This window comes from Panthera pardus, unplaced genomic scaffold, assembly GCF_024362965.1.
Source record: "Panthera pardus isolate Hobbes unplaced genomic scaffold, ASM2436296v1 HiC_scaffold_8, whole genome shotgun sequence".
Lineage (NCBI taxonomy): Eukaryota > Metazoa > Chordata > Mammalia > Carnivora > Felidae > Panthera > Panthera pardus.
The window spans coordinates 29,838,696-29,851,169 of NW_026527013.1; the positions used below are offsets into that span (position 1 = coordinate 29,838,696).

The 12,474-nt window shown below is 49.4% G+C and overlaps 1 protein-coding gene across 4 annotated transcripts in view; it reads left to right on the forward strand.

The window, feature by feature from the left end:
- Window positions 1–12,474, forward strand: part of PTPRG (protein tyrosine phosphatase receptor type G) — a 712,041-nt gene that overhangs the window by 612,873 nt on the left and 86,694 nt on the right. The gene's annotated exons all lie outside the window — the stretch shown is intronic.

The window sequence follows — 12,474 nt, forward strand, 5'->3', positions numbered from 1 at the left end:
ACACAGAATCTGAAACAGGCTCCAAGCTCTGAGCTGTCAGCATGGAGCCCGACGCGGGGCTTGAACTCACGAACTGCGAGATCATGACCTGAGCCGAAGTCAGACGCTCAACCGACTGAGCCACCCATGCGCCCCAAGATTTCATTCTGTATTCATTTAGCACCTGTGTTTATGGACTGACTGTTTGGTGCCAGGCCCTGGGTGGGTGCGAACCGAGGTAAGCACAGCCTCTGCCTCTTGAGGCTCACTGTATAAAGGACTCAGCGACGATGGCACTCAGCTAGAGCGCCCACGGGGAAGCGAGGAAGCAGGGTGTCAACACAGCAAGCGAGCAGGTCCGCTAGCTAGCCAGGAAACTGCCAACTGAAATTGGAATCTGTGAAACGGTCATAGGGGGAATAAACAGGGTGCCGTTGAAAAGAATCATGAGGAGGTCAGGGACCTCTCTTAACCAAAATAGGCCCAGCTGGGGAAGTGACATTCACGTCGAAACCAAAAGCCTGAGACCCTCCAGCGTGCAGCAGGCTGCTAATAGCTCACCGTCCGAGCCCGGAGATTAGGGCTCTCTGTCCCAGAGCCCTGTTTGCTGCATGCATCACCCAGCTCATGGATGGTGAGAGCAGGGCATGGTTGGCGTGGCCTCCGCCGTGAGGCAACGCTCCCCGTCATCCTGACCAGTGAGATGTGCTGCTCTATCCAACGCTCAGATCCTAACGAACCATCCTGTTCATCTCCGCGAGGCAGCCATGAGCATGAGGGGTTGTTATTGTTGTGAGGGGTTTTCTTAATAAGAAATTCTTCTTTTTGCCAGACTACAAGATGTTTAGCAACAATTTTTTTTGCATCTAAGCTGTTGTGGAGTTATAAGAGTGCAAAAAAAAAAAGCAACTGGTAAATATTTATTTGCTTTTGCACTTGTAAACATTAAAATTCATCTAAAGCTGAGATCTCGTATGTTAAGATACAACTTAGAATAAATTTTCATGTTTTGAATTACGTTCCTCCTTAAAGCTGGTATGGACTCGTTTTTTGAAGTTTGGGTTTCCTATGGGTGTTGCTCAGTTTGTCTTGATTTTAGGGAAAGGTACAGAGTAGCCTTCCGTGGAGTTGAGTGAAGGAAATACTGGGCCACTTATAAAGCCGTTTGAAGCCATTCCTACATGAATCATGACATTCCCTCTAGGAATGGCTGTGAAACAGAATTTCTTGCATTTGAAGATATTAAAGAAATATTTATGGAGTACCCGCTGTGTTCTGGGCACTGCACGAAGCATTGGGAATAGAACACAGATCAAGGCGGGCTTCTGTTCTCCAGGGGTTTATGTTTTAGTGGAGAAGCTTGAGAATATTGCAAGGAAGAAATGCATAACTTCAAATAGTGCCAGAGTTGAGGGGCGGGGGGAGCAGTACGGCATCGAGTGGTCAAGGAATGACATTAGTGGAGAGACCCGAGCGGTGAGGAGGTAGCCATGCAGAGATCCATCAGAGAGCGTTCTAGGCTGCAGGGATAGACGGTCTAGAGACCCAACGTGGGGATTCATTTAGAGCAGTTTAAGACCTATCCGCAGGCCAGTGGTGAGAGTTGGGAGGAAGGATGACGGATGAGTTCACAGATGGGCAGAGCTCAGGCCAGGAGGGGGGCTCATCGTCCGTGCTGAGGATTTGATTCTAACTGAAATGGAAAACCAGTGATGGATTTCAGCGGAGATCCCCTCATCTGATTAACCTTTTGGAAAGACCACTCTGGCCTGTCTGTGGAGATTGCACAGGGAAGGTGAGAGCGGACACTAGAAGCCCGGTTAGGAGGTGATGGCAGGGGTGGCTTGGACCAATGGGGTTTCTCCAAAGACCAGTGGTGGACCTTGTTGAAAACGGATTTTCAAACTTGAGCAGCTCCGCCTGTGGACTAAAGGCTCCAACAAAGTAGTATTCACAGTGTGCTCCTCTTGAACATGTCTTTGCCCACCTTCTGATCAAGGTGACTGTTGAGAGCTTAGGTTGGGAGTGTTTACAGCTCAGAAGACTGGAGAGCAGTGGGGACCTGGGGCACGTTCCAGGTGAGTGGAACTGAGTCAGATTCCAGCTAAAGGGACGAGAAACAGATGGTGAGCACTGTGTTTCCAGCCCCAGGGCTGACGTGTGTGGGTCCCCAGCTTCCGCCGTCAGTGTCCACGTGTGCAATGGCAGAGTGGCTTTTGGAGGCTCGTCACCCTAGTAGTGTCTGCCCCGTATTCACTCTGGCTCCTCAGGCGGTCTTTGCTCAGTGTTCTCGTCTGGAAGGTGGGGATAACAGGAGCTCTTGGTGCAGACAGAGGTACAGATAAATGAAGTCACTCTTGCTGTCAGTCATAAGGAAGGAGAGGAGCTGTCTATAATTCAAAGGCCACAAAATCACAATGGTGACTCTGAGGAGGCTCCGTGCAGGTCTTTCTTTTGTAATCATCCCTGGACATTAAGGAGCAGGCCAAGACCTCGGTCCCCAATTAGCTGGCATTCAAACTGGCCTCCAGGATCTCTGCCTCTGCCCCCAAACCGGTAAAACCAGAGTGACTCCCTCACCAGTTCCCTTCAGCGGGAAGGTTCATGTCTCAAAGCTTTGCGGGCCACAGGTCTCCGTCGAAACTTCTCAACCCGGCCAGGTAGCACAAAAGTAGCCAAAGACAATATGTAAGTGAGCAGATGTGGTTGAGTTCCAACAAAACCGTTTACAAAAACAGACCCAACGGACCTGGGTTGGTATGCGAGGCAGCATTTGCCAACCCCTGGTTTAAGAAGAAATATGTGAGGGGCACCTGGGTGGCTCAGTCGGTTGAGTGTCCGACTTTGGCTCAGGTCATGATCTCACGGTTTGTGGGTTCAAGCCCTGCATCGGGCTCTGTGCTGACAACTCAGAACCTGGAGCCTATTTTGGATTCTGTGTCTCCCTCTCTCTCTGCCCCTCCCCCCCTCAAAAATAAATAAACATGAAAAAATTTTTAAAAAGATATTTGTTTACAAACTAGAAGAGTTTTTAGGAACTGGACAGAACTCGGGTTCCTGAGTTTGAGCCCCACGTCGGACTCTGTGCTTGTTGGTTAATGAAGGCTTTGAGTGACTTGAGGGTAAAACCCACGACCCCACATCAGCCTGTGATCCCCAAGACCTTCCTTCGCTTCCAGCCGTCCCAGCCTTTCCCTGTCTGCCTCCTCCAGTGTGGCATTTACTCTTTATCTTTTTTTTTTTTTTACTGTTTATTTATGTATTTTGAAGAGAGAGAGAGAGCTTGCAGGGGGAGGGAGGGATAGAGAGAGAGAACATCCTAAGCAGGCTGTGTGCTGTCCGTGCAGAGCTGGATGAGAGGCTCAAACTCACCAACCCTGAGATCACGACCTGAGCAGAAATCAAGAGTAGGATGCTTAACTGACTGAGCCACTTAGGCATCCCCAAGGCATTTGCTCTTTAGATAAAGTCACCATCATCTTCATGTTAGTTCTGACTTATTTCAAAGACTTTGCATGTACATTTGTTTAAATTGGTCTCATATTTTCTTCATAGTAAAGTAAAAGCAAGTACTTTAATCAGTATTTAGTCTCTTGGACATAAGCATTAATGTTTAAAGTTACAGACTATGTTGTATTTTGACCAACATCTCCAAAAGGCTTTTTTAAAATTCCTCTGATGCCCAATAACCTCTTTTTAAGTCCTGTGACTGCTACAGCTTTGGTACTGACTCACAAGGAAGGAGAAGAGGGGAGTCCTTCTGTGGAAGAAGTGGCAAAGTCAGACAACTGTGGAAGTCAGACAGGTGTCATCAGTGAGAGGAGAGGACCAGGTGGTGGACGTTAGGGAGCAGTAAGGACCACAGCAAATCGAGAGCACGTGTCCTTTCTAAAGAAGGCCGCCTCACTCAGTTCCCGCTGGTGGTAGCCCCTGAGGCTGCCCCATGAGACAAAACTCCCAGTCTTTGTGCAGAATCTCCCAGGTTTTAAGTGAGTTCCAATTTTTAAAACATCTTCACATTTTTCTTCCTTTCTTGTTTTTGTTTTCACTGAGGCCAAATGAAACCCATGCCTGGGCCGGGTAGGTGGGAACAGGTACTTGGCCCCTACTTATAGAGTTGATTGCTATAGTTACCGCTGCCCTGGAGGCCCACCCAAAGGATTAGAAGCCTCAGTGCAGCCACTCTGTTTGCTGACCTCTGTGGGTGTGAAAGCCCTTGATGGGTTGCGTGCTGCATGGAAATCCAACATGGCGCCTCTCTCGGGAGCCACAGCCAGGTTGCGGTGGAGGCACCCCCAGTAACCATTTGATGCGATGAAATGTGTGCAGTACCGTGTGCCCTAGCAGGAGCATTTCAGGGTGGGCATGGTGGATGAAGTGATCGTTTAGTGCTAGGGTTTTCCATTTTCCTTTCCTTGAATCAGGGAAAGTCCTTTTTCAGACTGTTCCTGCTCAGAACCCCAGTGTGCCAACACTCAATCACTGAAAGCTCACCGCTGCCTCCTCTGCTTCAGCCCTGAGCCAGGCGCTAAAAGGGTGGTCCGGTTCAGGGGTCAGCATTCCACAGTCTCCAGGCCAGAGCTGGCCCGTGGCCTCCTTTTGTCCAGACCATGAGCTCAGAAAGGTCAGGGTCCGTTCGTTGGGCTGGTTCTCTGCTTTGAGCCAGAGTGAAGGGTGCCAAGCTCCAGCCACCCCTCCTCTCCTTTGGGCAAACCCCAAGGAACCCCCTTTGGAACTCTCAAGCTCTAAGGAACCCCGCCGTGAAAACCTTTGATTAGAGAAACAGTAACATCACCAGTTCACATTTGTTCTGTGCTGGTGTTGCCTGTTGCTAAAAGCCAAGCTGTGTGTTTGTAGTCCTGTAGCACCTGGGCGACCGTGCTGTCCTTACCACCTTTGGCCAGTGAGGAAACCGAGGCTCAGAAGCCTAAGGAACGTGCCCAGGCAACACAGCATGTGATGAGATAGAGCTCGGACACAGGCCCTGACTCCCAGATCCAGGGGAACCCACCTCAAGCTGTGCTCCCTTCCTTCTGGCTTTGGACTTATCCCGAGTGGGCAACACAAGATGATTTCAGATGAAATTTTGATTACTAAGTGAATATTTGAATGTGTATTTTAGAAAAAATACTAGTTTTCTATTGATAGCAGAGGTTCTCAACCATTGAGGATTTGTCCCCCCCTTCTTCCCGAAAGCATTTGGCCATATCTGGAAACATTTCTGGTTGTCACACCTAGGGAGGGGGCTGCTCCTGACATCTAGTTAGGCAGAAGACAGGGATGCTGTTGAACATCCTACACTAACACAGACTCTCCCCTCACCACAGAGAACTACCTGGTCCCAAATGTTCAACAGTGCTGGGGTTGAGAAACTGATTTATCCTCTTAATACAAAGTTTCCTTTTCAAAGTATACTTGAGGAAAGAAATAATTAAGGACAAAAATAAGTACTAGGAAGGGCTCGTGAAGATAGGGCAGAAATCATGTGTGTGATACCCAGCCGTAGTATACAGAGGTCGAGGGAGCAGAGGATGTAACACAACTATGTTAAAAAAAAAAAAAAAAATTACGGCAGCACTTGTATGGACTCTTGTATGGACTCTCCAAAGCAATCTGCAGCCAGGGCTAGCTTTCTTGGTCAGGCTTCTTTCTTCGGAGGTGTTTTCTAGATCATCTTGATCACCCCTGTTCTTGGCTATCACCTTCCTAGGAGTGTCCCAGGAAATTAGCTTGGAGTGGCTTCAAGGGGTTTACTCAGTGCTGCTGTGGTTTCGTCGCCTCCCACAAAGTGTCTGGGCCCTTGGACGTTGGCGTTCCCCACTGAGGGATCTTTGAACTAGGACAGATTATGTATCTCTTGGTGTGGGAAACCAGAATGGGTGGGTTTCCAAAGAGACTGGAGTCGGGAATTCGGGTTGTAGGGGGTGGTGTCTTTGACAAGGTAGGGTGTACGGCCTGTGTCCCAGCTGACGGCAGAGGCGCGTGATGTTGGCAACAAAGCGTCTATGGCGATGGTTTGGTAGATCAGGACCAGCCTGTTCATAGGGCTTAGAATTAAACTGGGATTTATCAAACACCCTCAATTTTCCAACACCTAATTGAAATAGACATGACAGACTATTGTTTGATTGTTTGTGATGAAGGGAGCTCTCTGTGAGGGGGTAAGGAGTGCTTATTCACAAGAACTCCGGGTGGTAATATAAATGGAAATACATGATGCGCTAATCTAGCTCAAGCATGGTAATAGAACACAGAGCCAGGGCCCCTTGCAGGAGAATATGTGTGTTTGTAACTGACAGTCATGTCTTTGCAGCCATGGTGTAGATGATGTCAGGGCTCAAGACGAATAAAGACAAATTTTGTAACCCCGTAAAAAACCAGCCACCTTTTCACTTCACATCTGCTTGGCTACCATCAAAAAAAAACAAAACAGAAAATAACAAAATGTTGGCGAAAACATAGAGAATTTGGAATGCTTGTGCACTGTTGGTGGGAATGTAAAATGGGACAGCCACTGTAGAAAACAATATGGTGGTTCCTAAAAGAATTATAAATAGAACTTACCATATGATCCAGTGAACCCACTGCTGGGTATATACCCAAAAGAATTGAAAGCAGGGTCTCAAAGAGATATTTATACATTCCTGTTCATTGCAGCATTTTCGCAGTAGCCAAGGGATGCCCATTTGGGTTGTTACCCAAACAAATGAATGGATGAATAAAATGTGGTATCTACATACAATGGAATGTTATTCAACCTCAACAAGGAAGGGCATTCTGATTCTTGTCACAATGTACGTGAGCCTTGAGGACGTTATGCTAAGTGAAATAAGCCAGGCACAAAAAGACAAATATATGATCTCACTTGCGCGAAGTGCCTACAGTCAGTCAAAGCCATAGAGACGGAGAAGGAAAGACAGACACCAAAGGCTGGGGAATGGGGGGGGGGGGTGGGAAGTTGTTGTTTAATGGGTATTGAGTTTCCATTTTGCTGATGAAAAACAGATTCTGGAGGTTCGTTGCACAACAGTGCGAATGTACTTGACATTGCTCAACTGTACTCTTAGAAATGGTTAAGATGGTAAATTTTATGTTTTGTTTTTTTTTATCATAGATTTTTTCTTAAGCGTCTGAATTCACAAATGTGGGTGGTTTTTAATGAGTGGTGTTACCCAGAGCAAACGTAGTCAAGTCGCCCACAGTTGAACCAGGCTGAATTATGAGTGTGCCGTTTGTCCTTCTCTTGACCTTTCCTAAATGGTGAAAGAGTCCCACTTTCCTGTACTCCTGATGGCGGTCCTTGGATCCAAGCTCATTGTCATCTTGACAGCGTAGGGGTTTTGTCCTGCTGCAGAGGGTGAGCGCTAACCGTGGGGTAGGAAGCGCTTCACATGGGTCCGTCTGATGTATCACTGCCTGTAGCATTTATAGTACATTGTACTCCGTTTTTATTTGCTTCTACTGGGATGGGAGCCAAGCCAGTAAAAGGCAAACAGCATTAATTCAGTGATGACATATGCCACTGAAAACTGTTTTTCTTTTCTTTTTTTTTTTTTTTTAATTTTTTTAAAAAGCAGAATGGAGGCACTTTACTCAGATTCTCCTGGATGCTGAAATAAAACCTGAGGGGAGAGAGGGATACGGGGAGGTCATTAATCCTTGCCTCGCTCCTGTGAATGCTCAGAGAGGGTTAGTTTGCATCTTGCTCTGAGTTTTATCGGGAAGGCATTTCAGAAGCAGGCTCCGTCTCCTGGCCTCCGTCTTCTTACCTTCCTGGCAGCCCTTTATCTGCACGTCACAGCCATGGTGCTGCAGGGACAGGTGGGTGTAAGTTGTGACCCCCGTCCCATTTCTTCCTGGTACACACGCGCCAGCAAGATGCGGCTCTGGAAAGAGGATGGGAAAGGTCCAAGTTCATGGGGGGTGGGGGAGGGGGACGGGCACCATTGTACAGTTGGAGCCAAAGCCTGGTCAGTTTCAAATGGGTTGAAAAATAAAATGTCTTCGGAAATAAATCTTGAATTGGGAAAGGGGCCTTGTACAGAAAAAGCTTCTTCCCTTGAGCCAGGTTCGTGATTGCCGAATCCTGGTCAGGAGTTTCTTACACCATAATTCTTGCGTTTGATGATGAGGCCCTTTAAAATTACCCGAGTCCGTGTTGTTCTGCTCTTCCTCGGGTCAGAGTGCCCCCCTGCAGCCTGAAATTAGGCTGGCTAGAGTGAGCTGGCAGCAGGGGCAGGTGTGAGGGCGGCAGGTCTGGTGTGTGACATGAGGGAGCAGTGAGGACTGTGGCAAACTCGTGACACATGCCCTGTCTGGAAAAAGAGTGTTCTGCTCACTTCCAGCTGACGTTTGCCGTGTGGGGATTCGGGCCTGTGCTGCCAACCTTAAACACTTCTGGTAGGAGCTTCCATTGTTGATTTTTTTTTTCATGCAAACCGAATCGCTTATTCAATGTTGGCAGCAAACTCAGTCCAATAATAATCAGTGGGGGAGGGGCGCCGAGCCAGGCCCACGGATGGGCTGCGGGTTCACACAACCCGTGGAGGGCAGGGATCGAAGGCCGGTTCTGCTGGGAACACCGGCCCATCTGGATAAATCGGAGAGCAGAAAGAAGCTCTACCAGCCCAAAGGGGCTGGACTCCTTCTGGCGTCAGGGTTTGAGCATCGGGGAGGGGGCACGCTCTCCAGGATTGGGGCAGCCAAGTTCGGCTCGGCCCTTTCAGTAGGCAGCTGGGCCACGAGTTGCAGCATTGAAGGAAGGTGAGCCGCTCCCAGCCACCGGGAGGGTCTGATTTTACCCCATCGGCAGCACTGGTGCTGGGTTTCATAGAAAGGAGGAGAAGAATGACTGTTCCCTGGAGGATGTCTCCTCTGTGACCGGTCAGGCCCGCTTCAGGAGCATGGGACCTGGGCAGGCACACGGAGCCCTGTGCTCAGAAGGCCCTGTACTTGCCCTCACCCTCCCCCACCCCCATCTTGAAACTCCTTAATAACTTTCAATCAGGACCCCCCCTATTTCATCTTGCATCTGGCTCTATCAATTAGCTAGCCATAATTTGCATCATCTGCTTCACATTGGTTTTAATCCTTAGAATTAAATCCATTTAATCCTTAGAAGTCCTCTGAGAGGTGAATGAGCATTATCATGTCTCCTTTTGACAGGGGTGGGACCCGAGACTCAGAGACGGGCAGTCACTTATCCAAAGTCACACAGCTAGAAAGGCCTGAGCCAGAATTTGTAATCAGGTCTGCCTGACTCTGAAATGCAGGATGTTTGTTGGTTGTGCTGAAATTTCATAGTATGTTCCAGTCTCTGGGGGCTGTAGCATGGGGAAGATTGTCAGGGGACTGAAGAAGTCATGGGAGCAAGAGAGTGTATATCCAGCCCAGGCAGCATGTTATATGTGCCTGGTAGTTTCTGGTAGTTTACTGTGTTGTTAGACTTTGTCCTCCGAGGGCCACGGGTTGAGTCAGGCAGCGGGACAGGCGTTTCTCCCAAAGGGCAGCAAGAAGTGTGGTGCGGTCGTATCTCAGGGCAAACTTTGAGGTTGTGCCTTCTCACAGGCAGCCTCCTGTGTGATTGCCACTTAGGCTTTCAGATATGACGTGGGGATCACATTCTGCAGACACCCAGGGAGCCCTCAGCATCCGCGTGGTGCTGCTGGGGTGTTGACGAGGGAGAGGATAGGGATGGTGATGACGATAATCCCGCCAATAACATCAACAAGGTGCTGATGGCTGCCAGGCAACCTTCTAAGTGTTCTATATGCACTAGTTCACATAATCCTCACGCTCCGCAGCATAGTAGGCAATATTCTCTCCATTCACAGATGAGGAAACTGATGCACAGAGAGGTTAAGTCACGTGCCCAGAGTTGCACAGCTGGTAGGAGACAGAGCTTCACTGCTGTTCTTCCACGTACAGATGGCAGTCAGCCCTCCCTTCGGGGACCTTCTAGTAATGAGAAGAGCAGTTATAACGGAGTGTGGCGTGTGCAGTAAGAGAAGTGCATGATGAAGGTGTTGGTGAGAACGAGGGTAGGTGCACAGCATTGCTCAATGCCAGGCACACTCCTAGGCGTTCTGTGTGTATCTTCCCAATGAAATGGGAATGAATGCACCCAATGTATCTTCCCAATGAAATGGTGCAATGAATGTTGCACCCCGCCCCGTGAAGCAGGGTTATTTTAGCCCTTTTTATAGATGAAGAACTCCAGGCCCAAAATGATTCAGGTTATTGGTTAGAAGTCACATAGTGGCGCCTGGGTGGCTCAGTCAGTTGAGCATCCGACTCTTGATGTAGGCTCAGGTGGTGATCCCAGGGTGTGGGATCGAGACCTGTGCTTGGAATTCTCTCTCTCTCTCTCTCTCTCTCTCAATCCCTCTGCTCCTCCTCCACTCACGTGTGCATTCTTTCTCTCTCTGAAATTAAAAAAAAAAAAGAAAAGGTCACATAGAAAGTAGCAGAGCCAGGATTTGAACCTGTGATCTGAAACTCTGTTCTGCCTTCCAGAGATAGCACAGACTGAGGGCCTGGGGAGGCCTCATGGAGAAGGTAGTATCTGAACCCAGATTTAGGGAGCAATGGGAGCTTCTCGGGGCAGAGCGGGAACGGCATTCCTGGCAGTGGGAAGGCAAGGCAGGGCCAAAGGTGGAAAGGTGGGACTGTGGCCCAGCATGGTCCCTGGTTGGATGGGTGCTCCTGGAGCACAGTGGTGGGGAGTGGCAGGAGGTCATGGGTGGGCAGGAAGGCCATGGTGTCCCTGAGAGCAGTGAGGAATTCCTGAGGACAGGGCACACGGTTTCACATGGTTGTGTGCACATGGGATGAAACTCCGGGCTCCTGGTACCACGAGGACAAAGCAATCCCGTAAATAGGACAATCAGGTCAACTTTATCATGCCTCTCATGGCAGTCCAGCAGCACTTGTATTTTTGCCTGGCCTTTAGGGGAGAGACCTGGACAAATCCAGCTGCTGTCAGGACAGCATTTTCTTAGAGGTCTCTCACCCGGCAAGGTGTTGCGGATGAGGGTCACTTCCCCACCCCCTCAAACAAAATTCTCATGCAAGCACTATGAGATGTCAGAGGAATGACTCAGTCGTGAAAGTGGAGATTGAGCCTCACCCGGCCCCAGGCCGGCTGTGACTTCAAGACCCCTACTCTGCAGACCTCCATTCTCTCCTCTGGCAAGACTTTTCTGAGATTTGAGGCTCCCCAACAACATGATGTAAACTTGCCCTCTCACTTTGTGGGGGATGAGGGAGGGACAGACACAACCACCAACACATGAGATTTCTGGGGCAACGGAATATGCCATTGACCCTCACAGCTAGACCAGGACTTAGAAGGCTGAGAAATTCTGGGGTGGCCATTGTTTACTGGTTTTAGGTTGGCAGAGATGCCCCAGAGCTGGTGTTTCCAGTGACTGTTGGAACTGGAATGGGTGTCGCAGTGACAGACGGGTGTGAGGGGCTGTTTCGGCCCAGCATCCTTTTCAGTGTCTCAGGATGAACAGGACCTGGTGTTAGCATTTGGCCTCCTCCCCTGCCTGCCTACCTTGTAGTAGCCCAGGCAAAGGGTACTTTTTTGTCAAGAGGCACAGAGAGAAATAAGATATTGGGAGTTCACCTTCACCCGGTTTGCATAGGCCTCCCAGGGAGGATACTGAATTCACTTGGACACGTGGCCTGTAATGCAACCCTCCCGCCACGTTTTCCATGAACAGGACCTGCCGGTTTTTAAGATACTCCCGGCCATCAGCCAGATAATTGCCTGGCTGGGCTGCCCCCTGCTGGAGCCCAGCAAAATTCTTCTCATTTGTGACTGGTTCTTTCAGCCTCACCAGAGCTTTGCTATTAAAGCTTTATGTCAAGGGAGGGGTGGCACATAGGATCTTTGTAAGCCTCAGCTCACAACCCTGCTTCCAATCCTCTTGGGACTAGAACCTGTTCCTAATTCAGCGTATAGGGCCTGGCTGATGTGGCCTCTGCCTCTCTATCATGGTTCCCCTCGTTCTCATGCTCTCGGTCCAGAACACACTTCTCCCCCTGCGCTCAGCCTGGCTAACTCCCCTTCACCCTTCAGGTGTCCGTGTCAAGGAGCCCCCTCCAGAATCCCAAAGACAGGACAGCTCCTCCCCTGTTCAGACCCCCTGGGCTCTCCTTAGCATCACATCCATTTTATCCTAATTACATGTTCTTATGTCTGCTTCTCCCCCTTTACGTGATGCCTGCCCCACGGCACTGGGCTGTTTTCATCTGACACCCTGCTGTGTCTCCATCCCCTAGGACCCCGTCTGGCATGCACTAGGGACTTGGCAAATAGCTATCTAACAAGAAATTGTGGAGGGAGGGGTCAAGAGAAATGGGCTGGCACAGTGAGGAAGATACTTTACAAACCGTGAAGTGCCGTGTTACGGTTTTTCATCAGAGTGCACCTCACCTGCCTGCCTCTGTCTTCTTACCTGTGAGCTGGCATCAGGCTGGCCCTGC